The 27556-nt window shown below is 38.1% G+C and overlaps 1 long non-coding RNA gene across 1 annotated transcript; it reads right to left on the bottom strand.

Moving 5' to 3' along the window:
- Positions 1-243: 243 nt before the first annotated feature.
- Positions 244-6756, bottom strand: LOC122670826. The gene is made up of 3 exons (XR_006334256.1): positions 6676-6756; positions 4615-4617; positions 244-254 (listed from the first exon to the last, which is right to left on the bottom strand). It is a non-coding gene; the product is annotated as an uncharacterized LOC122670826 (long non-coding RNA).
- Between the last annotated feature and the right edge of the window lie 20800 nt (positions 6757-27556).

Consider the following 27556-nt stretch of genomic DNA (forward strand, 5'->3'; position numbering starts at 1 on the left):
CATCAGGAGCCTGGAACTAGAACTTATTGTCAGTTGCCCCACATCATTATTTGCCAAATTGACTATCAAACCATCATTGATTAACCAAATTAAATCAGCTCAGACTATAGACCCTTATTTAATAAAGGTCAAAGGTGAAATCCAGGCAAGGAAATAAACATAGTTCCAGTTGACAGAGGACGGGGTTGTGATGTATGACACTCGCTTGTGTGTACCAAATGACACTGAGCTGAGAGATTTAATTTTGAAGGAGGCTCATCATTCTCCTTATATCATTCATCCAGGCGGTACCAAGATGTACCGAGATCTAAAGGAACATTACTGGTGGAATAATATGAAGAGAGAAATTGCTCCATATGTAGAAAAATGTTTGACTTGTCAACAAGTGAAAGCTGAACATCAGAGACCATTAGGATTGTTGCATCCATTGAAAATCCCACAATGGAAATGGGAACATTTAAGCATGGATTTTATCATTGCACTACCAAAGACCCCTAAGGGACATGATTCAGTTTGGGTAGTGGTAAACCGTCTGACCAAGTCTGCACATTTCATTGCTTACTCTATGAAGCATTCTCTAGAGAAGTTGGCGCAGTTGTATATTGATGTGGTAGTCAAACTTCATGGAGTGCCAGTTTCGATAGTGTCAGTTTCGAGCCTACATGAAGCCTTGGGGATAAGACTAAAGTTTAGTACAGTTTTTCACCCACAGACTGATGGACAGTCTGAGAGAGTGATACAGATACTTAAAGACATGTTGAGAGCCTGTGCTCTAGACTTGAAAGGAAGTTGGGAGAAACACTTACCTCTGGTTGAATTTGCATATAACAATAGTTTTCAAGCGACCATTGGTATGGCCGCATATGAAGCATTATATGGCAAGAAATGTCGATCTCCTCTTCATTGGGATGAGGTGGTGAATGAAAAGTTATGGGACCAGAATTGATACATGAAGCTCAGGAGAAAATACAGCTAATACAGAGAAGAATCAAGGTAGCACAAGATAGACGGAAGAGCTACACTGACACAAAAAGGAAGGAGCTAGAATTCAATGTGGGAGACAGTGTTTTCTTGAAGGTTGCACCAATGAAGGGAGTAATAAAATTTGGCAAGAAATGAAAGCTTAGCCCTAGATTCATTGGTCCGTTCAAGATTTTACAGAGGGTTGGACCAGTAGCTTACCAACTTGCATGCACTACCCCCAACTTTAGCTAGAGTACATGATGTCTTTCACATATTCTTACTTAGAAAATATGTTGCAGACCCCCATCGCACGTCCTAAGTTATGAACCGTTGTAGCTAAGAGAAGACCTATCCTATGAAGAAACCCCTATTCATATTTTGGATCGTAAAGAACAAGTCCTACGGAACCGCACCATATCATACGTGAAAGTTCTTTGGAATAATCATGGCATTCATGAGGCTTCTTGGGAAACAGAAGAAGATATGCAGAGAAAGTATCCACAACTTTTTACCAATCCAGGTATGTAAATTTCGAGGATGAAATTTTTATAACGGGGGAGGGATGTAATACCCTTGACCAAAATACAAGGGTAATTTGGACTTTTCACTTTGTGTGCAGAATCTGTACCAATGGACCATTGAAGGATGAAATTTTGGTTGTTAGCATGTACACTAGAGGTAAAACCTTGCTAGTATTTTATAAGTGTTACTGCAGGTTATGCTTGCTTATTTATTTATTTATTTTTCCTTCTTGGTGCATGGCTATATATTGCTAGTATCCAAATATATTCAGTTATATGTTTGTTAACATCTAAGAGAGGTTACCCTAGTGGTTAGGACCCTATATGGACTTAAAGAGGTATAAGGATCAATTCTTAAGGGAAGCAATTAAAAGGAATTTTATTTGTTTTGCTTTGGATAGCTTGGTGGACACAATATTGATTTTTGACTTGGGAAATATAAATCGATATTGAAAGGGAAAGAAAGATTATCTTTGTCAATGTGTACTTGAGAAGTTGAGATAGATTAATGGAAGAGAGAGAATTAAGAAACTTAAAGTTTAATGAATTAATAAACTGTAAAATAAATTAAGAGATTAAAACTTAAAATTTAATTAAAAGGGAGTTGAAACTTATTTCAAAAAATAAATAAGAAGAAGTAAAGAAGAAAAAAGAAGGATTGAAGAAGAAGAAATAAAGATGAAGAAATAAAGAAGAAGAAAAAACCAAAGGAGGAGGAAAAAAAAGAGAGAGGTAGAAAAGAGTTTCACGTAAGAGTAAAAGAGAAGAGGCTTCATTGGGCTTGTCATTTTTCAGAAGGTATATATTTTCATATTTTCATACTTTATATCATGGTCATTTGAATGTAGAAGATTGAGTCTTAATGTTGTATTGTTACAGAGTACTGTTTTGGACATATTCTATCCTCTGTTAGAAAAAGAATTGTATTTCCTAATCGGTGAGGATTTTGGACCCCAATTTTGGTGGTATTATGGATGATATATAGATGAAATATTTTTTCAAATTTGAGACCCATCCAAATTCGTTTGATATCCCATCTGAATGAGAACTTGAGACTAGTCTGTTGTCTTGGCAAAATTTGAACCTGAACTTGGGAATAATGAAAGCCCAACTAATACTTAAAATTTAGACTTGAAATTTGGTGTGAATCATTATTATTTAGTCTAGTTTAATACAAAAAAATTTTGGATTAAATTAGGTTTGGGATATGGTCTTTATGTATCTTTTAAATATGTTGCGCAGATTCTGGCTGAATCTGTGCACTAAGATTGAAACAAATTATTTAAATATAAAATATGAGAATTTGAAGATGATTCTTGGTGGAGATCTTGGTATTAGGGTAAATTGATCCTCTGTAAATTTTGAGAACCTTTAGATATACACAACTGGGGAAAATATTGTATTTTGAGGACTGTCTGTGTTTATAAGTTGGGTACAGCTGTGTAAGGGTACATAAACCTATTGATTTTTATCTATGTAGGGGATATTGGATCATTATTTTTGTGATTTGAAATGCAGTAAGAATTGACTTAAAACTTGCAAAGGTGAGTGAGACCCCACAGAACCTATGTATTATTTGTATAAATAAATATCTTTTCTTTGATTTGTCGTTTTATGAAATTTCATGATTTGAAACAACATGACTATTTGTGCATAGTTGTCTTGAAGTCTATTTTGAAGTATTATGCATGTTTCGAAATATAATTTGATTTCTATGGAAAGAATGCATGATTTTTAATTTATTAAAAGCATGATGAGACTTGTCATTTTATAAGATATGATTTGAATGTAATATTGTTGGACTACAACCCTTCCAACAGGGGATTATGTGTTGGGGTGGATTATTGAGCATAAGAGTGAGACAAGAGCATGATGTTAAAGGACATGGTCTGGTTCTATGAGCCAAGAGCTCGAAACTCATAATTCCATTATGTTTAGATATGTGGACCGGGGGGTGTGGCAAGAGCATGACGTTTAAGGAACGTGGTTTCTCCTCCATAGGAGCCTGTTACCGGTTCTGTGAGCCAAGAGCCTGAGTCCAATCCCATTGATTATATTGGTGATATGTTGATTTTTAGCAGTGCCACTTTATGAACCTACTGAGGCTATTAATTGGAATTGATTTTATGAACATTTGAACTCATGACATGTTTTACTAGAATTTATGATATTTTCAGATTTATATAACATATGTTTTGAGATTCTATTGCATTTCTGGATATGCATTTGTTTACCAATATTTATGTTCTGTTTTCCCTTACTCATTAAGCTTTCCCCAAGCTTAACCCTTTATTTAACCACACAGAGAACGAGAGTCAGGAGACATGCTCATGTGATGAGTGCACTGGAGTTGTTGGAGGAGATGATACTCAGATTGGGGATGATTAGAAAATTTATGGAATCATTTATCTTCTTTTATTTGGAACGGTTGTAATGATTTTAGATTTAGATTTGACCTGGATACATGATTTATTTTAATATTTGGATGGATGAATGTAATAGGGATTTTTTCTTACTTTTAGTTGTGGTGCCACCAACACCTTAGTTTTGAACATTTAAATTCATATTAATCAAATGTTGAATTTAACTGTTTAAGTCTTCCGCTGTGTTATATGATGGTATTATTGAAGATTTATTTGGAGATTATGACTAATGGTTCAATTTTGGTTCATCTATCTAAAACCATTTCGATCTTGTGGACTTGTGTGACGACCCTTACCCCTAAGTCAGTTTGGGGGCGTTACAGCGGTGGTATCAAAGTGGAGTTTTAGAGTAGAGTAGGAACTAGAATTGGTGGCATAGGATCTTAATCATAGAGATATTACACCTAGGATTAAACCCTATCAATAGGGTAGTTTGTCTTAGTTTCCTGTGCACTGAAAATTTTGGCGTTGGAGTAAATTTTGGCGTTGGTGTGATATATTGCTTTGCTTGATTGATGAAGTGCATCAAGAACTAGAAAATGAAAACTAAAACCTAGAACATCTTTCAGGTACACTGAACATTTCTACCATATCGGCCAATGTATTATTCGACTCGGGTTCGACACACTCCTTTCTATCTAAATCATTTTCTAGGAAGATTAGTGTTGACCCTAGACCATTGAAACCCTCCTTATTGGTGACCCTACCATCTGGAGAGAATTTGGTTGCAGACACTGTGTTTGAGTCTTGTTTGGTTCAGTTAGAGGGTAGAGAGATGCCAGCAAACTTGATTCTTCTAGACATGACAGACTTTGATGTCATACTTGGCATAGACTAATTGTCTACTTACCACGCCAGTATACAATGTTATGAGAAGGAGAGAGTTTTTAAATCCAAGAATGAGACTGAATTTAAGTTTAGTGGGTTAAGGACGGGTAAACCTGCATCGCTTCTGATATCAGTAGTGCGTGCAAGGAAGTTACTTGCTCAAGGTTGTCATGGATTTTTGGCTTCTCTAGTTTATTTGAAGAAAGAGGAGCAACACTTGGAGGATATCCATATCGTTAGGGACTTTCCAGATGTGTTCCCTGATGACCTTGTTGGGTTACCACCTGATAGGAAATTAGAGTTTATCATCGATCTAGTACCCGGTACGGCTCCGATCTCTAAAGCACCATACCGAATGGCACCATTAGAACTAAAAGAGTTGAAAGATCAGCTATAAGAATTATTAAAGAAAGGGTATATTAGACTTAGTGTGTCTCCTTGGGGGGCACCAATTTTATTTGTAAAGAAAAAGGATGGGACCTTAAGATTGTGCATTGACTACAGAGAACTGAACAAGGTGACCATCAAGAACAGATACCCTTTACCCCGGATCGATGATTTGTTCGATCAGTTGCAGGGTGCAAGTGTTTTTTCCAAGATTGACTTGAGATCAGGTTACCATCAGTTGAAGATCAAGGGTGAAGACATACCAAAGATTGCATTCCAGGACCCGTTATGGCCACTATGAATTTATGGTTTATGCCATTTGGGTTAACTAATGCACCAGCTGCATTTTATGGACTTGATGAACCAGGTATTCCATGACTTCCTAGACAGATTTGTTAATGTGTTTATTGATGATATCTTGATATATTCTAAGAACAATGAAGATCATGAGGAACATTTAAGGACTGTACTGCAGAGACACAGAGAAAAATAGTTGTATGCCGAGCTAAGCAAGTGCGATTTTTGGCTCAACCAAGCTGCATTTCTGGGTCATGTTATATCAGTTAGTGCGATTTCAGTTGATCCTGCTAAACTCAAGGTAGTTACAGATTGGTCCAGGCCAACCACAGTTACTGAGCTTAGAAGCTTTTTGGGTTTGGCTGGTTATTACAAAAGGTTTATTGAAGGATTCTCCAAAATTGCTATACCTTTGACTAGACTTACCAGGAAGCATGTGAAATTTGATTGATCAGAGGAATGTGAGAAAAGTTTTCAAGAATTGAAGCACAGATTGGTGATAGCACCAGTATTGGCGATACCAGTAGGAACTGGAGAGATGGTTATTTACAGTGATGCTTCACACAAAGGTTTGGGCTGCGTGCTTATGCAATATGCCAAGGTGGTAGCCTACGCTTTGAGGGAATTGAAAAATCATGAGAAGAACTATCCGACACATGATTTAGAACTAGCAGCGGTGGTGTTCGCACTAGAAATTTGGCGGCACTACTTGTATGGTGAGAAGTGTGAGATTTACACAGATCGTAAGAGTCTAAAGTACTTCTTTACCCAGAAGAAACTGAATATAAGACAGAGACGGTGGTTAGAGCTAATAAAAGACTATGATTGTAATATTCACTACCACCTTGGGAAGGCAAAAGTGGTTGCAGATGCATTGAGCAGAAAGTCACAAGGATTTTCAGCAGCCATTTTGACTGAACAAATACAACTTCAAGAGGACATCAAGAGCCTGGAACTAGAACTTATTGTTAGTTGCCCCACATCATTATTTGCCAAATTAACTATCAAACCATCATTGATTGACCAAATTAAATTAGCTCAGACTATAGACCCTTATTTAATAAAGGTCAGAGGTGAAATCCAGGCAGGGACACAAACACAGTTCCAGTTGACAGAGGACGGGGTTGTGATGTATGGCACTTGCTTGTGTGTACCAAATGACACTGAGCTGAGAGATTTAATTTTGAAGGAGGCTCATCATTCTCCTTATACCATTCATCCAGGCGGTACCAAGATGTACCAAGATCTAAAAGAACATTACTGGTGGAATAATATGAAGAGAGAAACTGCTCTGTATGTAAAAAATGTTTGACTTGTCAACAAGTGGACGCTGAGCATCAGATACCATCAGGATTATTGCATCCATTGAAAATTTCACAATGGAAATGGGAACATATATGCATGGATTTTGTCACTGCACTACTAAAGACCCCTAAGTGACATGATTCAGTTTGGGTAGTGGTAGACCGTCTGACCAAGTCGGCACATTTCATTACGTACTTTATGAAGCATTCTTTGGAGAAGTTGACGCAGTTGTATATTGATGTGGTAGTCAAACTTCATGGAGTGCCAGTTTCGATAGTGTCAGACAGAGACCTGAGGTTCATGTCCAGATTTTGGAAGAACCTACATGAAGCCTTGGGGACAAGACTAAATTTTAGTACATTTTTTCACCCACAGACCGATGGACAGTCAGAGAGAGTGATATAGATACTTGAAGACATGTTGAGAGCCTGTGCTCTAGACTTGAAAGGAAGTTGGGAGAAACACTTACCTCTGGTTGAATTTGCATATAACAATAGTTTTCAGGCGACCATTGGTATGGCCCCATATGAAGCATTATATGGCAGGAAATGTCGATCTCATCTTCATTGGGATGAGGTTGGTGAACAAAAAGTTATGGGACCCGAATTGATATAAGAAGCTTCAAAGAAAATACAGCTCATACAGAAAAGAATTAAGGTAGCACAAGACAAACAAAAGAGCTACGCTGACACAAAAAGGAAGGAACTGGAATTCAATGTGGGAGACAGTGTTTTCTTGAAGGTTGCACCAATGAAGGGAGTAATAAGATTTGGCAAGAAAGGAAAGCTTAGCCCCTGATTCATTGGTCCGTTCGAGATTTTGCAAAGGGTTGGACCTGTAGCTTACCGACTTGCATGCACTACCCCCAACTTTAGCTGGATTATATGATGTGTTTCACATCTCCTTACTCAGAAAATATGTTGCAGACCCATCGCACGTCCTAAGTTATGAACCGTTGCAACTAAGAGAAGACTTATCCTATGTAGAAACCCCTATTCATATTTTGGATCGTAAAGAACTAGTCCTACGGAACCGCACCATATCATACGTGAAAGTTCTTTGGAATAATCATGCCATTCACGAGGCTTCTTGGGAAACAGAAGAAGATATGCAGAGAAAGTATCAACAATTTTTTACCAATCCAGGTATGTAAATTTCGAGGGCAAAATTTTTTTAAGGGGGGAGGGATGTAATACCCTTGACCAAAATACAAGGGTAATTTAGACTTTTCACTTTGTGTGCAGAATCTGTACCAATGGACCAATGAAGAATGAAATTTTGGTTGTTATCATGCACACTAGAGGTAAAACCTTGCTAGTATTTTATTAGTGTTACTGCAGGGTATGCTTGTTTATTTATTTATTTTCCATTCTTGGTGCATGGCTATATGTTGCTAGTATCCAAATATATTCATTTATATGTTTGTTAACATCTAAGAGATGTTAACCTAGTGGTTAGGACCCTATATGGACTTAAAGAGGTCTAAAGATCAATTCTTGAGGGAAGCAATTGAAAAGAATTTTATTTGTTTTGCTTTGGATAGCTTAGTGGATACAATATTGACTTTTGACTTGGGGACTATAAATCGATATCGAAAGGGAAAGAGAGATTATCTTTGTCAAGGTGTACTTGAGAAGTTGAGATAGATTAATGGAAGAGAGAGAATTAAGAAACTTAAAGTTTAATGAATTAATAAACTATAAAATAAATTAAGAGATTAAAACTTAAAATTTAATTAAAAGAGAATTGAAACTTATTTCAAAAAATAAAGAAGAAGAAGTAAAGAAAAAAAAAGAAGGACTGAAGAAGAAAAAATAAAGATGAAGAAATAAAGAAGAAGAAAAAACAAAAGGAGGAAAAAAAAGAGAGAGGGAGAAAAGAGTTTCACGTAAGAGCAAGAGAGAAGAGTCTTCATTGGGCTTGTCATTTTTCAGAAGGTATATATTTTGATATTTTCATACTTTATAGCATGGTCATTTGAATATAGGAGTTTGAGTCTTAAGGTTGTATTGTTACAGAGTACTGTTTTGGATAGATTCTGTCCGCTGTTAGAAAAAGAATTGTATTTCTTAATCGGTGAGGATTTTGGTCCCTAATTTTGGTAGGATTATGGATGACATATAGATGAAATATTTTTTCAAATTTGAGACCCATCCAAATTCATTTGATATCCCATCTGAATGAGAACTTGGGACTAGTCTGCTGTCTTGGCAGAATTTGAACTTGAACTTGGGAATAATGAAAGCCCAACTAATACTTGGAATTTAGACTTGAAATTTGGTGTGAATCATTATTATTTAGTCTAGTTTAATAAAAAAAAATTGGATTAAATTAGGTTTGGGATATGGTATTTATATATATTTTAAATATGTTGCGCAGATTCTGGCTGAATTTGTGCACTAAGATTGAAACAAATGATTTAAATATAAAATATGAGAATTTGGAGATGATTTTTGGTGGAGATCTTGGTATTAGGGTAAATTGTTCCCCTGTAAATTTTGAAAATCTCTAGGTATGTACAAGTGGGGGAAATATTGTATTTTGAGGGCTGTCCGTGTTTACAAGTTAGGTACAGCTATGTTAGGGTACATAAACCTATTGATTTTTATCTATGTAGGGGATATTGGATCGTTATTTTTGTGATTTGAAGTGCAATGAGAATTGACTTAAAACTTGCAGAGGTGAGTGAGACCCCACAGAACCTATGTATTATTTTTATATATAAATATCTTTTCTTTGATTTATCGTTTTATGAAATTTCATGATTTGAAACAACATGACTATTTGTGCATTGTTATCTTGAAGTCTATTTTGAAGCATTATGCATGTTTCGGAATATAATTTGATTTCTATGGAAAGAATGCATGATTTTTACTTTATTAAAAGCATGATGAGACTTGTCATTTTATAAGATATTATTTGAATGTAATATTGTTGGACTACAACCCTTCCAACAGGGGATTATGTGTTGGAGTGGATTGTTGAGCATAGGAGTGAGGCAAGAGCGTGACGTTTAAGAATATGGTCCGGTTTTGTGAGCCAAGAGCTCGAAGCTCACAATTCCATTATGTTTAGGTATGTGGACCTGGGGGTGAGGTAAGAGCGTGACATTTAAGGAACATGGTTTCCCCTCCATAGAAGCCCGTTACCGGTTCTGTGAGCCAAGAACCTGAGTTCCATCCCATTGATTATATTGGTGATATGTTGATTTTTAGCAGTGCCACTTTATAAACCTACTGAGGCTATTAATTGGAATTGATTTTATGAACATTCGAACTCATGACATGTTTTACTAGAATTTATGATATTTTTAGATTTATATAACATATGTTTTGAGATTCTATTACATTTCTAGATATGCATTTGTTTACCGATATTTATGTTCTGTTTCCCCTTAGTCATTAAGCTTTCTCCAAGCTTACCCCTTTATTCAACCACACAGAGAACGAGAGTCAGGAGCCATGCTCCTGTGATGAGTGCACTAGAGTTATTGGAGGAGATGATACTCAGATTGGGGATGATTTGAAAATTTATGGAATCATTTACCTTCTTTTATTTAGAACAGTTGTAATGATTTTGGATTTGGCTTTGACCTAGATACATGGTTTATTTTAATATTTGGATGGATGAATGTAATAGGGATTTATTCTTACTTTTAGTTGTGGTGCCACCAAAACCTTAGTTTTGAATATTTAAATTCATATTAATCAAATTTTGAATTTAACTGTTTAAGTCTTCTGCTGTGTTATATGATGGTATTATTGAGGATTTATTTGGAGATTATGACTAATGGTTCAATTTTGGTTCATCTATCTAAAACCATTTCGATCTTGTGGACTTCTGTGATGACCCTTACCCCTAGGCTGGTTTGGGGGCATTATAGTTTTGGGCTTCAAAGCAGGGTGAAAGGAGTGGACATGACATTCACCTCAGCTATCTTGACTAAGATTTTACAGATACCTGATAGGGGTAGTAGGTGTTTTTACAAGTCCAGGGTGGATATCTTTGATCAGTTTTCTATGGAGACCAGGGCTCGGGTGTTTAAAGCTCTTACTGGATCTGAGAGGGTTCCGAAGTCTGAGGGGAACTTCAGGCCTTCAACCAGGATTTTGAGTAGGTGTATCTCCTACAACATTTACCCCAAGGGAGGTAACAGGGTTATTATTTCCATGCTCCGTGCCTACATTACCTATTGTTTACTGAGAGTGGGCAAGGGGGTCCCGAAATCAACCTACCCTATCTACTTATGCAAGTCATGCTTTACCATGCCCAGAACCCAGCTGATGGGAATCCGCCCTATGGGAGGTTCCTTACTTGAGTCTTTATGCATTTTGGAGTTTCCCTTAATGGGGATTATGAGGGAGGTGATGGGTTGAAACCTATTAGTAAGACCTCCATCAAGAAGATGAGGATGTTGGGTGAGCCTAAGAGCGCTTCAGAGGATGATGACGAAGAAATGGAGGAAATAGAGGAAGAAAATGAAGGAGCTGAGGATGTAGGGGAAGAAGGTGACATTGGAAAGATGCATGGGAGAGAGCATGATCCTGTAGATCCAGGCACATAGTTTGGTGAGCTCCCCGTTCATGGCCTTACAGAGGCTTCTGGTTTGTAAGTACCTCCTCCAGTATCTGGGGCTTATGATTGGGAGGATATGATGGCACAGTTCAGAGGTATACATACCCAGCTTACCCAGATGTCATTGAGGATGGATCGTGGCTTTACTTCCTTGGAGGAGAGAGTAGGTTCTATTGAGCAGCGATTGGACTTCTGGGATTCTTATTTCCAGGTTAACTCGTGGCAGCCTCAGCCTCCATGGAGCGACGACCCAGTTCAGGAGAAGTTCCTCCAGTTTCAATCTTTCCTAGCATAGGAATCTAGTTTTTTTTTTCTTCTCAGTTTATGCTTAATGTATTTTCCTATTATCAGTTCTAAGTTATAATCGGAAGTAGCATTTCCATCTATGTTTCGGATGTAATGGCCTAGGCCAAATTTTGTTATATATATATAAAAGTTTACTTCTCTTCTATTATGTTAATTCCTAAGTTTGGTTATTTACAATCTGTCTCATACTTGCTGAAACTTTTATTTATTAAAGTTTTAATTGTTGATTGTCCCAACTCCATTGTTTGTGGATATAGAAAGAGTTTCTCACTCTGATACCAAGCTCTATCACACCCAAAACCACCCCCTAGGAGGATTAGGTAGGTCACTCGAATTGCACGGTAGCAATCCACCAAACCTAAAGGATCCAGAAGCTGTTAATATCAGTCACAAAAACACACCCCCGTAATGATGGATAAGAATTTAAGTACAGAGTGTAGCGGAAACTAATATTTACATTAACCTTTAAGTTGTGATACACAACATACTATTTCTGTTTACACATACACCACTAATCGGGCAGTCACGACACCTCCAACCAATAGTTTCACAAAACAACAAAAGGGGCAAGACAGCAGAAGCCCCACACAAAGCTATACAAAAAAGGGAAAGTTAGTAGATTCCTATCTACATCAAAAGAATCCCTAGGTTAGATGAGGTAAGTTGCCTGCTCTTCATTGGCCATCTTCAATTATCATCGTAATCACCTGTACCAGAAGGATAACCTCTGACCGGGTCCACACCCACACTGTCCTAATCAACATCATCCTCCTGCTCAAGATGAGCCTCCCAGCCATCATCACGTCCACCTGTAATATCACCTAAAAAGAAATATACAAGAGTGTGAGCTCCACCGAGCCCGTGAATGAAATATAACCATGCATGCACATGTAAGCAAAACCAAATGAATCATATATGAGATGAGGTTCTTTGTTATTATTAAGCCATCTAACATCAAAACTAAGGCAGGTAAAAGTGCTACTACAATCCCCAATACATGTATCCCTGGTGGGGGCCTCTAACCCCTTCTCGTGATACACCGATTGAGTTGTCGGAGAAGACCGATCGGCTCCAACATTCTCTACATGGTTAGCCCGACCAGCCCTCTAAGATTAGCCTATGATACCACCTTTCTTAAAATGGGCACCCAGCCGAGCAGATACCATTTTGGTATAAGTTCTCTCACCGACATCCAACACCTTAACCTCTATTGGCAAGGGTTCATAGCACAGGTGATGATACCCTAATTATATGCATTCCGTATGACATAGTAAGAGTCAGGTGGTGCTGCGCATCTCATTCTACGGGCCACCACTAGCCTCATTTCCAAGCCGGCTACGACATCTATTCTAGCATTTTCACATGTATAGCATTAGCATTCACTTCCAATAACCATCAGATATGAATCAGAAATCAAATAGGAATATAAAGCAATTTAAATGAATAAAGACAGTAAATATTGTTGTTGTTTTTGTCATGACTCATCAGTCATGTTACACCTACACCCATGGTGTAATTCCACTCACCTCGTGCAAACCTTGTTTGTTCTTCAATCGGCTCTGTCCCAGTCGGTATCTGACACTGCACCTCATGTTCAAGGTTATAACCTATGTTAATTGGATAATTAGAACATGTCAAACATTATTTCAAAAGGGTCATAGAATTCCAGGATTGGTCTAGGTTTGCTTATTCATTGTTCAACAATTTTGGGAAACAATAGCAAGGTTTCTTTCCCAGGTTTGGCTTAGGTTACAGTGTTGGTTTTTGACCCCTTTTTGCATTTACTGATGCACCCAAGGTATGGATATTAGCAAGGATGGTTGGGGTAGGGTTTTAAGGTGGATTTTATACCCCCCCCCCCATACTGTCTTAGGCCTGTGGGTGTTGATCTAACAGGCTGGAATCATTTTAGACCTAGAACGACAGCACTGGACGTTTCACTAGACGTTTGGGTCAAACGTCCAATGCATTATCCAGTCCCTATTGAACACAGGTTTCTTTGCTCAAAACTTGGTTTTGGTTGTTGGTTTCTTTCCATCTCCGATTTTGGATGATTTCAGGGGATAGTATCTGTTCAGAAAAAGTCCTAATACATAAACTCCAATCATCTATCATAATGATATATATGTTTTGATGATAACAAATAAACCGAATTGTACTAACTCTTATTTAAGGTGTTTAAATAAGAGCATAGCACCAAGTGAGAGGGAGAACTCAATTCAAAAGATTGATGCTCAAAGCAAATTGAACTTGTCCAATCTTTCAAGACATCAAAGAATCAAGAAGAATGGAGAAAAAGTTTTGAAGACAAAGATCAAGATAAGTTAGAGGAACTCACTTTGAAGACATTCATGTAAAGAAGTGAAGTTCAAGACTTGAAGAAGATTGAAGATTTAGAATTGTACTAAGTTATATGATCATAATTAAAGTCACAAATGATGTAATGCACACACACAAGCATGCATTCATTTAGATAGACTTTAGGAGGTTTAATTAACCCAATCCATATGACCAAACCAATTTGGAATCACCCGTGTAAGTCTAACAAAAGACTTAACATGTTCAGCAGAATTTGCTGATCCGGCATACCGAATCTGGAAACAGCATGCCGAATCCACTTTTGACTACAAAATACAATCTCAGGGTTTTGCTCACAGTGGCAAAACAAAATGTGTCGAATCATGATCCGGCATACCGAATCACAATCCAGCATGCCGAATTAAGATCCAGCATACCGATTTGGCATTTGACTGTTATGAATTAACTGTTAGACAACGGATATATTCCATGATCCGGCATACCAAATTGGGAAATGGCATACCGGATTAGGATAGAATTATGTCCTAAATTAGCATTAATTCTTAGATGCCTTGAACACCTTTGCCTATAAATAGGTAAGCTCAATTAGACTAATTATAAAGCTAATTAAGGACATCAAAAAGTCTTCGGCACTTGATCATTCAAAGCACTCTTCATCAAAGCATTCATTCAAGTGCATTCCCTCTCTAAGCTACTCCACCTCAATTAGCTTCAAGCTTCAAAGGTGAAAAGAAGTTTCATATATCTAAGGTTGAGGTAATCCTAATCTTAGTACCATTTTATTTTATATGGTTGTTTGAGTCCTCTTGCTCGGAATCAAGAGTGGTGGTGAGTCCTCTTGCTCTCAATCAAGATTTGTACGAGTTCTCTTGCTCATACTCAAGATTTGTTTTAGTAGAATTCTCTCTAAGGTGAGAGGAGTGGACGTAGGCAAGCTTTGGCCGAACCACTATAAATTTTTGGTGTTGTTTATTGTTGCTTGTTTTCTTTACTTAGATAATTTTTAATTCCGCATTATTTAGCATATTCCGCTATCTTCACCTATTCACCCCCCTCTAGGTGAATTTATATTTGGTATTAGAGCGGGAGCTCAAGACCGTGATTATTTTAATCCAACTAAGAGTTTAAGACCATGGGATCCTCTGTCAATCTCAAGATTGAAGGATATAACATTATCCAACCTCCCTTCTTTAAAGGTGAAGGATTCTCCTATTGGAAGACTCGCTTCAAAAACTTTATTTGTGCTAACAATATCGATGCTTGGGAAGTAATCAAAAATGGATCTAATAGCATAGACAAACCCAAAGAAGAGTGGACTCCAATTGATAAAGCAAAAGTCCAACTTAATTATGTGGCTATTAGCTATATACAGTGTGCTTTGGGGGAAAAGGAGTACAATAGAACATGTATGTGTGACTCCGCTAAAGAAATGTTTGACAAGCTAGTTGTTACCTATGAAGGTACTTCCAAAGTCAAACAATCTAAAATTGACATGCTTGTTAATGAGTATGAACTATTTAAAATGAAAAATGATGAAGATATTTATGCAATGTTTACTCGTTTTACTAATATTGTGAACAAGCTGAAGGGTTTAGGGAAAGTCTACTCTAATGGAGAAAATGTCCGAAAAATTTTAAGATCCCTTTCAAAAGAGTGGAGACCCAAGACTACAGCAATCAAAGAATCCAAAGACATAGACAAGCTGAGCCTAGATGAGCTTTTGGGATCTCTACAACCCCATGAAATGGAACTCAAACTGGACACCAAGAAGGTTGAACCAAAAGAACCGAAGAAGAAGATTGTAGCATTCAAATCATATGAAATCAGTGATGATGAAGAAGAACTATCCGATGACGAGATCGAATATCTCTCAAAGAAGTTCTCAAAGTTCCTGAAGAATAAAGGCAAAACCTCATTCAATAAGAGGAGACTCTCAAGAGACCAAAAAGGTAAGGATAGTTCTAAAGAAAATACTAACTCCACTTCAAAAGACATTGTTTGCTATGAGTGTAGGAAACCAGGACATTATAGGGGGGACTGTCCGAAGATAAAGAAATATAAAAAAGTATATAAAGCTGAACACTCATTTGATTCAAGCGATGAAGAAGAGGAAGACAAAGAATCTTAAGAAGAAGAGCAAACCAACCTTGTTTTTGTGGCTATTGGAGATGAAAAAAGTGAAAATGAGGTAACTCCCACTTCTCCATCTCATAAAGATAAAGACTTTCTAGAATTAGAAGAAGCTTTTAAAGACCTCTACCAAAGTAACATAGAGTTAGCTACTACTAAAAAGAATCTCTTAAAAGAGATAAATACCCTCAAAGACCAAAATACAACTCTAACTTCTCAAGTTAACAACTTAGAAGAAGAAAAAGAGAAATTGTGTAAAGACTTAGAATCTTTTAGTAATGGTAAAAAGAATCTTGATATTTTACTTGGATTTTCATCTAAAGCGCATTTTAATAAGGAAGGGCTAAGCTATGATATGAACATAAGTTCAAAGCAAACCCAAAAGCCAAGTTCAAGTAAGATAGCAAGCAAGGGAACAAAGAAAAATAAATACTGTAACTACTGTAGAAAGAAAGGACACTCTCTTGAGGAATGTTACTTAAGAAAGAAGAGCCCTCAATTTAGCAAACCCAATCCCAAAGGGAAGACTCCCTATATTCCTCAAATTATTATATGCAATAATTGCAACAAGAAGGGACATACCATCTGAGAATGTTATCACATGAAACAAACTTTTCATTATCCTAAAAGACCTTATAATGGTCAAAATAGGAGAAGTCATTCTAAGGTGCAAAGACCACCCAAAAACCAAAGACCTTGGAACCCCCAATCATATCCAAATTGGTATGGTAAACAAATGATTTGAAAACCAAGAGAAAGGTATGATACTAACATTGACGGACCCAACACACTTTGGGGATCAAATTTTTATTAAGTTTTTTTCTTCTCTATCCCCGCTTTTTGATAATGCCAAAGGGGGAGAGAAATGGGGAGGAAAAGTTGTTATGTAGTTTTCTCTCTTTGAACTTATTATGTAATTAATGTTTTACATTTTTTAATATTGCATTATTTTCGGTTTATATTTATCATCATCAAAAAGGGGGAGATTGTTGAGGAAAAGTCCTCATACATAAACTCTAATCATCTATCATGATGATATATATATTTTGATGATAACAAATAAACCAAATTGTACTAACTCTTGTTTAAGGTGTTTAAATAAGAGCATAGCACCAAGTGAGAGGGAGCACTCAATTCAAGAGATTGATGCTCAAAGCAAATTGAACTTGTTCAATCTTTCAAAACATCAAAGAATCAAGAAGAATGGAGAAAAAGTTTTGAAGACAAAGATCAAGACAAGTTAGAGGAACTCACTTTGAAGACATTCATGTAAAGAAGTGAAGTTCAAGACTTGAAGAAGATTGAAGATTTAGAATTGTATTAAGTTGTATGATCATAATTAAAGTCACAAATGATGTAATGCACACACACAAGCATGCATTCATTTAGAAATACTTTAGGAGGTTTAATTAATCCAATCCATATGACCAAACCAATTTGGAATCACCCGTGTAAGTCTAAAAAAAGGACTTAACAAGTTTAGCAGAATTTGCTGCTCCGGCATACCGAATCTGGAAATGGCATGCCGAATCCACTTTTGACTATAAAATATAATCTCAGGGTTTTGCTCACAGTGGCCAAACAGAATGTGTTGAATCATGATCCGGCATACCGAATCACAATCCAGCATGCCGAATTAAGATCCAGCATACCGAATTGGCATTTGACTGTTATAAATTTAACTGTTAGACAATGGATATATTCCATGATCCGGCATACCAAATTGGGAAACGGCATACCGGATTAGGATAGAATTATGTCCTAAATTAGCATTAATTCTTAGATGCCTTGAACACCTTTGCCTATAAATAGGTAAGCTCAATTAGACTAATTATAATTAATTAAAACTAATTAAAGACATCAAAAAGTCTTCGGTACTTGATCATTCAAAGCACTCTTCATCAAAGCATTCATTCAAGTGCATTCCCTCTCTAAGCTACTCCACCTCAATTAGCTTCAAGCTTCAAAGGTGAAAAGAAGTTTCATACATCTAAGGTTGAGGTAATCCTAATCTTAGTACCACTTTATTTTATATGGTTGTTTGAGTCCTCTTGCTCGGAATCAAGAGTGGTGGTGAGTCCTCTTGCTCTCAATCAAGATTTGTATGAGTTCTCTTGCTCATACTCAAGATTTATTTTAGTGGAATTCTCTCTAAGGTGAGAGGAGTGGACGTAGGCAAGCTTTGGCCGAACCACTATAAATTTCTGGTGTTGTTTATTGTTGCTTGTTTGTCTTACTTAGATAATTTTTAATTCCGCATTATTTAGCATATTCCGCTATCTTCACCTATTCATCCCCCCCTCTAGGTGAATTTACAGCATCATCTATAATTTAGCTAATGCAATGACTTTATGGATTCCTAAACAGGGTTTACTAATTGGTTGATGGGTTGGGTTCAAAGACCAAGTAATTCAAGCATGCAAGGCTGAGATCGATCATGCAGCCTCTCAAATTCCCATAAGTCACATAACAGCAGTCATGCACATGCATTATAGCAATGATCCTAAGCCCTAGCATGCTAAACACAACATGTATATAGAGATCCATGCTCCTAGCTTATCATCTATGAGTTGCATGCATGATCAGGCATGAGATTGAGCTAGATACATGGCTAGAATTCAAGACATATATATTAACAGGCTGAAAATAGTGTAGATATCACATAGACTACATGGAACTAGGCATGCATGGATCATCCAAGCTATCCTGGAGCTCTAGGTGGTGATTCCATAGTAATCCTACAGAGATATGGCTATATGGCTATGGTTCTTAGGTTCAAACTCAAAAAACAGAATTGGGTCATGGTTAAGAGAGCAGTTTAGGCTTAGTTGAAATACCTTATGGCTGTGGAGGAATCGGTCAAGGCTGCACAAGCCACAAACTCTTCTCCTCTTCTTCTAATTCCTTCTTCCTCTCTTTCTTTCTTTCTGTCTCTTTTCTTCACTGAAGCTAGGAACAGTAGGGGTTTAAATTCTGATATGGGGCCCCTATTTATAGTTTACATGGAACTAGGGCCTATTTGGCTATGCAGTCCCACAACCAAAATGCATTTTTAAGATGATTCTTGCCCAGTTTAGCTATATGGGTAGGGCCCACATGGATTCCAAGATGGGGGATGGTTCCAAAAATTCCAAGGTACATATAGGAGGTGTTTGCAAGCAATATACTTAGTCCCCACAAGCTTGGAATGGAAAAATCTGTAGAGCTTGCACTAGACCTTTGGGCCAATCGTCCAGTGCATCATCCAGAGAATGCAGTACTGCTGAATTTTTGTTGTGGTTTCCACAAGGTCTTGTTCTTCCACATGATACCTTCCCCACACCCTACTACTCATACAAGGAGAACATATTTAAGAGCAGGGCCCCCTTAGTACCCAGGAGAGAAAATACTTGTGCTCTGTGTTGTACAGCAGGTGATGGGCTGAGCAGCTGCAGGGTGTTGCAACCCACCTTCTTATAGGTGTGGTGGATGTCATTTGCAGGGGCACCCTACTGATTGTAACCATTGGGCTGATACACCATAGATCATTGATGTGGGTGACTACAGATCCCTATTCTTTAAGCAAAGTCTAAGTCAAATTGGGTGTAGGTTTGACATGACTGTTTCTGACCATTTTCAATCATTGACCGTTTCTGACTGTTTTCGATCATTGACCATTTTCGGCCTGACTGTTTCTAACCATTTTCGATCATTGATCATTTTCAGTCGAACTATTTTTTACCATTTTCAGTCGCTGACCATTTTCTGGTCACTTACTAATAGGTCAGTCGTGATAGAAATAGATTTTGATCCATTTATCTATTGACTAAAATAGACCAAAAAATAGGGTATGAACAATGCCCCTCACAATCTTGTTTGAACAGGGTCACATGAGTTTGAATGGGATTGTGGACATACTTGTATCGGTCTTAAGTTCGGTTTATTGACCGAAATAGGGTGTAAACAATCCCAAAAATTAGGAATTGAAAAATCGTGACACTATTTATATAAAGAAGGAAAAGTGGTCTCTTTAGTTAAGTAAAATATTACCCAACAAGAAAGAAGTCAATACCAATACCGCTTTGGAAATAATATTGCCTAACCAAATAAATTCTTTTTTTGGGGTGGATAGGCAAGAGAAACTTGTTCATCCAAATGGACAAAATTTCAATCTCCATTAAGATGCTAGAATTAGATGCATTTGGTGCACCTAAAACAAACATTCAAGAGAAACACTTAACTTTCTTTGATTGTTTACAATAACATTTTCTAATAGGATGTAGCAACTTTCTTTAAGTGGAGATAGGCTAGGGACTACCTTACAAAGCCTTAAACCGAGCGCTTTGTAGTTCTTACAACTGAAGGGAAGTTTTCAGACTAATCCCTCAAGGGAAAGCCCATGAGGGGATTACTTTCTATAGCTACTAATTATAATTAGGCCAAATCTGGGCCCAGAACGGTACGAAGATAATTAGGCCAGTTCTAACCTAGCTAGGGTATGAAGTATGTGCACATCTATTTTGACAGTTATGGCTGATCCACTAAGTCTTTACTCGAGTAGTTCTGATCAGTCAAAAAGGAAGTTATAATTGCTGACCAAAGAACATGGGGAGTCGGTTGCAGAACCGACCAAGCATAAATAGAGTAACAAAAGGAATAGGAAGGACCTTTCATCAAATCAAATAGACTTGCACTTTAACTTTCTTATGAGTACGAATAATTTAGATTAGATTAGTTCATCAAGTGTAAATTTTCCTTAAGGGATATTGTTATGTATGTTCCATCTTTCAAGAGGAAAATCATACCTAATTCATCATCTTTGTGTTCTATTATCTTCTCCTTGTTTCTTTGATCCTTAAAAATTCCTTAAAGCAACCAAGGTAGGAGTACAATCCATTATCACCTAAGAGAAGTTGGAGTAGAGCCTTCAATCAAGGCATATCTCTGAGTTACCAAGACTCTGGCATGCTTGCACATCAACAACGGTGTTGAGATCACAAAAATTGGCAAACAAAAACATTAAGGACTACCATTATGGTCAATTGAAATGGTTTCCAATTTCTCTTCAATTGGATCCCCAATTCCTTTAATGTTATTAATTTTTAGTTTTTTGTACCACATGGCAATATTTCATACATGGAAACCCCGAGTTTGGATCCTAGCCGTCCGATGTGTTATACCCGCATCTGAGATCCTAATTATTTATTATTATCCTTGTGATGTGTAAATGGTGCTACCATGTATGCCGGTGAGTTGTTCGCGATGGTTGTCAAGCCTTGTCACAAGATCATTGATTATGATATGGGTTTGCCCGACGAGGAAAGATTCCTCAGCCGGGAGTGGGGGAAGTTCGTCGATGATGACTTCACCGACTATCCTCCTAGTACAAGTCCCAAAAGCGAGGGAGTACCTGAAGGCACACCCTGTGTCATGCCATATCGACACTTCGTCTCATGATGAGGTTAGAATTGAAGTGAGGAAACTCTTTGGGATCGCGAAGGACACACCTTAACAATCGAGGGGTAAGTTACTAACCTCAGGTATGCTTGTGCATCCTCCCCTCTATGACCTTAAAGTATGGGCCAAGGCTCAGAGACCTTTCCTTTGTATTCCAGCCCTTTTAGCAGGAATGGATCCATGAACGGACCCCACTACTGGTGAGTCCGTCCGAGAATCCGTTTGTGCTATTTAGTGCTTGTGTGTGTGTTTTCTTGTGTGGGACCCATGTGCCTGTGTTCCGAACACAATGGTTATGTCCCCGAACATGGTAGACCCCACTCTTAACCTCCCTTACAATTGTTGGACCTTGTGTGTGGGCTCACAAGGCCCAAATCTGTCTTTAAATAGGAACATGTTTAGAGGGAACCATCCAAAGAGGCCCTAAGTGGCCACTTACTATAAATAGGGACCCTTGGCCATTTGTTGGCCATTACTATCTCTACCAACCAAACCGTGGAGGTTTCAATGGAAGAGAAGAGAAGAAAGGGGAAAGAAGAAGAGGAAGTGGAGGCTTGCTATTGGGTGGCTAGCACTTGGCCACTATTAATCCAAGTAAGTCCATTAACCTCCCCTCCTTCTCATCCTTACCTGTTGGGAATAAATGACCCACCATTGGATCAGTTGTGACCTAGGGTTCCACTTGGAACCCAAGGTATGGTCTTGGCTACTGGATGGACCCCATCAATGGGCCTTACACCCTAATTACGACCCCAAGAGGCCTCCCTTACAACTCATGTTGCTATTTTGGGTTCTAAGCAACTCTAACCCTAGAAATTGACCAAGGGGGAGACCAACCCATGGAATCTCCTAAGACCAATGAATGGACCATGTCTTGGTGACCCTAGAGGGACTTTACACCCTCCCTTAGCCCTTGAGGCCTTATGACCTTAAGGAATGAGTTTGAGAATGTAAAGACTTTCAAAAACTGGGTTTTCCCCTAGACAGATTCACCAACAGACCTAGGCATCAGGCCTCCGTTGGTGAATCCGTTCAGCTTAGCAAGGTTTAAAATTTTGAAAATTGCCTGAACGAATTCACCAACGGACCCAGGGTCCAGCCTCCATTCAAGAATTCGTTCAGCCCATTTCACCATTTCCTTTTGGTTTTATTTTTCTGTGAACGGATTCACCAACGGATCCACTAAAAGTGCCTCCGTTCGAGAATCCTTTCGAGTTCTTTTGTGCTATTCTGAATGACAACTCTTGGGGATTCATTGTGAGACCTACCTATACTTTCTAACACTATGTACACATAACCCTAGTCTACCTAAACACTATGGGGGAATGTGTACTAAGGCAATCCTAATCAAACCCTATGAACGATATGCAAATCATTAGTGAGTGGGTTTGGGTGACTGTTTAGGTATGTTTACTACTATTTAGACATGTATCATGCTACTTGCATCATTACAAGCATGTTTGCATATTGCATTCTATTTCTTACTTGATTAATGAGATAGTGATGTGAATTATATTGGGTTACGGTGCCGAGAGGTACTGGCATCAGAACCCCAAGATTATATGAATTTTTAATTGCATGTTATTCTTACCTATGTGTGTCATGTTGTGCTGGTGCCTGGGTGTTAGATGGAATGGGACGTTGATACACTCGGAATACCTCTCGACAGGATAGGACTCATGTAATATATCTATGGTTAGGTTTAGTTCCCTATGCTACGACCCTTACCAACAGGGGTTTAGGTGTTAGGTAGCCAGGGCTCCTGCAGCCTGTGGAGAGTTTGAGAGGCTAGGCTAGGGGTAGTCATTGGTTATCGGGGTCTGCCTCTAGCTGGTATGAGGCTACGGTCGGTGCAGGCCCTAAGATAATAACCGAGGTTTCCCTATGGAGAGAATGGAAGGACCCACAGTGTCTCTTGAGTTATTGCAGTCAGGATATTAAATCTCGTTTCGTTTCGGTGTTTCGGTCAAAATATGGTATTTTCTATGGGTGTAAAATGCCAAAAATGACCGAGATTTCCAAAATTTTTGAAACGAGATGACCGAAATGTCTGAGATTTCATCGAAATTTTTGAAATATTCGAAATATTATATTTTTTTATATCAGACTTGAGTTTCGTTTCGGACAGGTCTAGATACTTGAAATATTCGATATCTCGACCGAGATTTCACAAGTTTTACTACTATGATTGTAGTAGCATTTACCCTTGACATAGAATTATGTGATAGGTGGTAATTTGTTAATAATATCATGCACCATGAACTATTGGTGATTTTTGTGTGTATGTGCATCCCCATCCCCTCACTGGCTCAGTGGAGCTAACCCCTTTTGTGTACACTCTTTTAGATATTGTTGCAGGTTATGTCTATCTTGCTGGACTCAAGGTTCAGACCTCAGAATATGATGATATTTGGGTCGAGGACCCAGAGGTTGTGACTGAGGAGCACAGCGATGGATGTCCTTATAACGACTATGCCTATGGGTCGTATTGATGTAGGGACTTATTCTCTTTTTATGCTTTTGGGGCTTGAGCCCTTGTATAAACATTGTCTGTTATACCTTATATTTTGAGTAGTTACATTATGGTCAGTTAGAAACACTGTTCTAACCTTATTGCATCACTTAGTTGATTGAACATGATGTAACTATTTCCTAAACGCTTTCACTTGAACATTGATCTTTGGAAATGTAATATTGTTTCCCTTTCTGCACTCTGATGTTAATATAAATTGATATTAGTTTATGACTACGGATTAGGACACTGTATCTATGATCCTGGTAGCTTATTGGGATGATACGTGTCATCCTAATCATACCATTTTATATTATTATATTCCTTATAGGGATAGGGGCATCACAGCATAGTATCAGAGCATGATGCTCTACACCAACCACAATCTGGCAGAGACTCCTGATTTACTCTACACAATTAGGATCTAACTTAAAAGCTTCAAGAGAATATTGATTTTGTGTGTGTAAACTTAGGGAGAAGACTAGCTAGGGTGGAACCCGATAACCATAGCAAATAATAAGAACAACCGTGTAAAGAAAAACAACTTTATATACATAGCCACTCAATATATTCAGCTATTAATTACATAAACCACCATTGGAGGTGAATACATTGTTCCAAAAAAACTGAAAACCCAAAATTACAGCAGAAATATTTCAAGTTCTTGAACATCAGATAAACTATTTCAACTTAACCAAGTAAGAAGAAAAACATGCTAAGAACAGAGAGAAATGACATGGATCCCAAGTCTAGGACTCCATGTTGTCTTCATCATCGGAAAACACATAGAGGTTCATGCAAACATAAGCATCCAAACTGTTCACGTTGGCTTCCAAGCCCTGCACTCTTGTCTCCATGGAGTCGAAGCATACTCGGTGTTGGGCCAACTCACCATGTATGCCTACAAATCCCTGACCCCTGTTGGTGCCCAGTTGTCCAATAGCAGCCATAACTACACTCATGTCAATACTACCAGCTGAGGTAGAAGTACCTCCTGTATTCAGCCCAGGCTGAAATGCTCCTTTCTGAACCTCCTCTTCCTCATGTACCTCCCCAGGAATGACTTGCTCACCATTACTATAAACATCTCAGTTAAGTCCCATCCTGCAGGTGGTGCTGAAACTGAAGGCCTCCTCTGTAGTAGTCACCCGCTCCTCGCCAGTGAAGTCAACTCCAAAATGGGTGAGGACTTTAGTCAAAAGCCTTCCATAAGGTAAGGACACCCTACATCGGGGACAGGACATAACCTGAGCCATGGTCATGATAATGGCATATAGGAGGCATAACTCCTCACCATTGTAGAGGGTGTGCGCCAAGTAAGCCACAAAAATAGATGGCTTTGTGCTATACCCCGCTTTGGGCAGCAGGTTGGTTTGCACTAAGTGACTCAGGACTCTCTAGGACGGGCTGAACTCAGTCTCATTCACCCTAACATGATGGCGGTTGTTCGTAAGTGTTTCATAGAGCTCCCTGTAGCCCTAGGGGGACATCAAACTATTGGGATCTCTTGCCGGTGCCATGTAAATCCTATATCCTCCTGAGGGAACCTCAATAATGTTCCCCAACTCCACCTCATCAAAAGAAATGGGCACCCCTTTCACCAAGGTTATGAGCTAGTGATGTACTGGGTCCTCATGTGTGATAACCATGTTGGCGTAGAAATGCCTCACCAACCTAGGATAACAATAGAGAGGGAGTGCCAACATAGAAGTCCACCCCAATGTCTCAAATCTCTCTTCCACCCTGAAGGCCCTAAGGTCTTGCAACACTACATCCCTACCCAACATAACCGACATGTCATGGAAGTAACCATGATACAGGTTCTCCACCTCAGCTGATATAAACCAATGGGCATCATAGTCAACTGGTGGAGGTTGAGGTGGAGGTGGAGGGGCTGGAGCATTCCTTTGTCCTCTAACCATTTTGATGACTTAACTACATACAAGGAGCCAAACAAGAGAATGGTTATGATTAAATGGAAAAAAAAAATTCAATCTCAACAAATAATTGGGAACACAAATTACATTAAGTCACCAAGGGTTTAATGCCCATAATATTCCTTATTCCTAGAAATATAGCAATAAGAAACGAATAAAAGCTTTCACACTTAATCAAAGAAAACAAGGAAGGGATTGTATTCCCTATTGAAATAAGGAATGTGTACTTGAATATAATTGATTTCAAATTAGATGAAAGAACTTAACTACCTAAGACAATCATAAAACCAAAGCAATTCAAGAATTAAACCTAACCTTGGGTGTGTGTAAGCAAGTATAATATCAAGCAAACAATGTATAAACCCCAAAAACATACATCGTTTATTTGTATACTGCTAAAATGGGAAAGTTTAATTTCCTTAACTAGGGTTTGGAAGCCTAAGGCAAGCAAAAACAAAAGTGAATGAAGGGAGGTTCTACCTTGTTTGTTCTTCCCTAAATTATATAATCACATACATGGCTTAGGAATCAAGTATATTAGTAGAGATCTATATCCTTTACCACACTTGAGTTATATGAGAAACCACATGGTTGGGTGCCTCATCCCAAGATTTTTCCCAATACAGCCAGAAAATTTGGTTTAGGGTTGGGAAATTCGGTTTCACAACCCTATAGTGTAGAGTGGAGTGTTAGTGTTTAAATGAGTAGTGCATATGGTTGTTCATCAATATTGGTGTGGACAAAACATGCCTATTAGTATTTCATTCCCCCTTTTACATGTACAGTAATAGAAAGGGAGAGAATTAACAAAACCTAAAACTAAGGACAGTGAAAATGTTAGGGAAGCACACATGGCCCTATACCCTCCAAGTCATCTCCATGATGACATAGTTGTTTTGATGATAACAAATAAGACCATCCTTGGACTAATGCTTGTGTTCTAAGTGTTTTTAGAGTCAAAGCATAGCACCAAGTGAGGGGGAGCATATACAAGTTTACAAGATCATACTCAAGAAGATTGAAAGCTTGAAAGTCAAAACCTTGGAAGCTAAAAGAGTTGAAGTTTGTTTTCTTGAAGTTTGAAGATTGAAGTCATTGTAATTTATACATGTGTAATCTTTGAATCACATTTGATGTAATGCACACACACACGCATGCATCCATCTAGAATGACCTTAGGTGGTTATTTAACCCCTTAAAACATGTGACTAAATGGGTTTGAATTTCCCAAGCCAAACCCTAATGGAATTGGACTAATTTCCACTGAAATTGTCCAATCCGGCATACCAATTCTAGATCCGGCATACCGGATTAATGGAAAATCTCAGGAAAAAAGAACCAGTAGCTTGGTTAAGCAAGCTAGATTAGGATCCAGCATACCGGATCTTGAGAACCTACAATTTGCCTTGATCCAGCATACCTGATCATTACTAGTCTTTTATGAATTGACCGTTACTCCTGTGTTTTAAATGGAAGTTACGCGATCCGGCATACCGGATTATTTATAGACTGTGGAATCCGATCCTTAATTAGATCCCTAATTAATTCTAGCTTCTTTGGTTATAAATACCAAGTTATTTTAAGCTCTAAACACATCAATTAATATCATTAAATCAC

This window comes from Telopea speciosissima, chromosome 8 (genome assembly GCF_018873765.1).
Source record: "Telopea speciosissima isolate NSW1024214 ecotype Mountain lineage chromosome 8, Tspe_v1, whole genome shotgun sequence".
NCBI classification, from domain to species: Eukaryota; Viridiplantae; Streptophyta; class Magnoliopsida; order Proteales; family Proteaceae; genus Telopea; species Telopea speciosissima.